Source organism: Cervus elaphus, chromosome 10 (genome assembly GCF_910594005.1).
Source record: "Cervus elaphus chromosome 10, mCerEla1.1, whole genome shotgun sequence".
Taxonomy (NCBI): Eukaryota; Metazoa; Chordata; class Mammalia; order Artiodactyla; family Cervidae; genus Cervus; species Cervus elaphus.
Window position 1 is genome coordinate 46,399,909 of NC_057824.1, and position 2,637 is coordinate 46,402,545.

Consider the following 2,637-nt stretch of genomic DNA (forward strand, 5'->3'; position numbering starts at 1 on the left):
CGCCCCTGCGGAAGAGCTTTGCGGCCTCGTTTACTATTGGCGGAAAGCAAAGGCGCTGAGAGGGCGGCGGGAGGGCTAAGCAGAACCTGGTATCCCCCGATCCTGAGAGATCCTGGGGGATCGGTCGCGGCCCGTCTTACTGCGCAACCTTTCTCCAGGCTTGAAGCTACCCTGAACTCACCTTCCCGCACAGCGCACGTTTGCTGAGCACCTTCCCGCCCCTGGCGAGCCCTTTCAGCTCAAAAAGGTCCTTTGCTTTTTGGGCAGTCAGCAGAAGTAAAATATTAGGGATTGCCCGCCCTGCACGACTCCAGCATAGTGCTCCCCCCAATCCACTGTCGCTCATGTCCATGGGATTCTCCAGGCAAGAATACTGAAATGAATTGCCATGCCCTCCTCCTGGGGATCTTCCCCACCCAGGGATTGAATCTGGGTCTCCTGCATTGCAGGCGGACTCTTTACAATCTGAGCCACAAGGGAAGCCTCCCAATTTTAGCTGAGGTTTTTTTTGTTTGTTCGTTTTAGCTGAGGTTTTTTAAGTCAACAACACCTCCCTGGAATTAGATGGGCAAGGATTTTATTAGGGGAAACATCTCTGTAAGAGAAAAAGGAGAAGGGAGGTGCTGGGAAAGCTGGGAGAACCATTAGGCCATGATACAATCTGACTCTAAATGAGGGAGAAGGAAGTCTGAATAAAAGTGTCCTATGCTTACCAAGGAAGGCTTGGTAAGGTCACCAGGGAATCCTGGCGCCCAAGACGACCGTCAGGGGAATCCATGCCTCCCAAGATCTGGTCTGCCTGCGTGTCTATCCCCGCCTCATTCAGTCACTGGGAGTAGTCCAAGGGAAGCATGACCTCGGTACAAACAGAGGCCAGATTTCATAGCTTTGCTTAATTACATTACCTGTAGTTGGAGGCCTTTGAGGAGCAGTCTCACAGCTACCACATCTTATCACTCAGTTTCCCTCCACCATCCTCTATAAAATAGCCCTACACAAGGGTAAAACATCAATCACATTTCACCACAGAACAGTAGGAACATGTTTCATAGAATGAACACCAGGCACACTCCAGGACAACAAAGCAATCCGAACTGATCTGTGCTTAGCCCCTCAGTCGTGTTGGACTCTTTGTGACCCCCATGGATTGCAGCCCTCCAGGCTCCTCTACTGGAGTGGGTAGCCTTCCCCTTCTCCAGAACATCTTCCCAACCCAGGGATGGACCCCTGTTCCCCGTCACTGCAGGGAGATTCTTTACTGTCTGATCTAGGGAAAGTGAAAGTCGCTCAGCCATGTCCAACTCAGGGACCATACAGTCCATGGAATTCTCCAGGCCAGAATACTGGAGTGGGTAGCTGTTCCCTTCTCCAAGGCATCTTCCCGACCCAGGAGTCGAACCGGGGTCTCCTGCATTGCAGGCGGATTCTTTACCAACTGATCTTGGGAGTACTTTAAAACTGGATTCGTACCAGGAGTGGAATTGATTCAAGAAACTCAGCTACAACCGAACAGGCCGGTAGGGGGAGCTCTCATACCCAATCAAGCTTCTTCGATTACTCCAAACAGGAGCAGACCAATACCCACATCTGCAACCAGAGGGTGCCGCTACTTTAGCAGCCCAGCCAATGATGCCCACAACCAGCACCAGCTGCTGCAGCAGGCGGTGGGCGGCAGCACAGAGCAGCCCCCTCAGGCGGTGCCACAGCAAAATGCCTCCCATGAAGCCCCTCCCCGTGGGAGACTTTCATTGTCCCCCAACAAAAGAGTGGATTTCTGTAAAGTACCAGAGTGCACATCTCCTGTGACCTTTGCCAGCACAGTGCTACAATGACCCCTACCATTCAGTGAGCCGTGGTTCAGTCTTTACCAGCGAGGTCTGGGTCTCAGCTCTGGGGGTGGCCTCTTTCTTTTGTTGTTCAGTTGCTCAAGTCATATCGAGACTCTCTGTGACCCCGTCGACTCAGTATGCCAGGTTTCCCAGTCCTTCACAATCTCTGGGGTCCCCTATCTCAGCCCTAGGGTTGGGGACTGCTCCCTGTGTCTACTATGCCTGTATTCTTTAGAGTTATCTTTACTTCATGCTAGCCAAACCCTTGTTAGCACTAATAATTCTTCATATTAAACTTCCCCTGTTCAAATCACAGGTGGTTTCTCCTCTCCTCATTGAACTTTGATCCACCAACTAACAAGCTGCTAATTTCATTAAACCCATTTCTAACACTCATTAAACTAATTAGCAAAGCCTCTAGTGTTGATGGAAAGAGAGATGCCTGGCAGCTCAGGAGCTGCCTCTGTTGTGTGACTCCTTCAATGACATGCTACCTGACCACACACCAGGAGTGTGTTTGGGACCCCAACCTCCAACCCCAACACCCCCAGGAGGGCGGGGTGGTAGGAGCTGAGTGCGGAGCTGACAGGTAAGAGACAAGGTTGGAAAGATGGAGGAAGAAGGACGGCAGATCACTCTGACCTCTTGGCCATGGCAAAGTTTGGGGCTTTTACCTGGGTTTGTGACTCTATAGATGTTTACTGGAGCAGGTGCATCCACAGTGTCCTCGGTCAGCCCTCTCGGCCTTAGTCTGACATCTCTGACATGGGGTGAGCAGTTCCATGCAAGGTTTGGCTCTCTTCAAGCT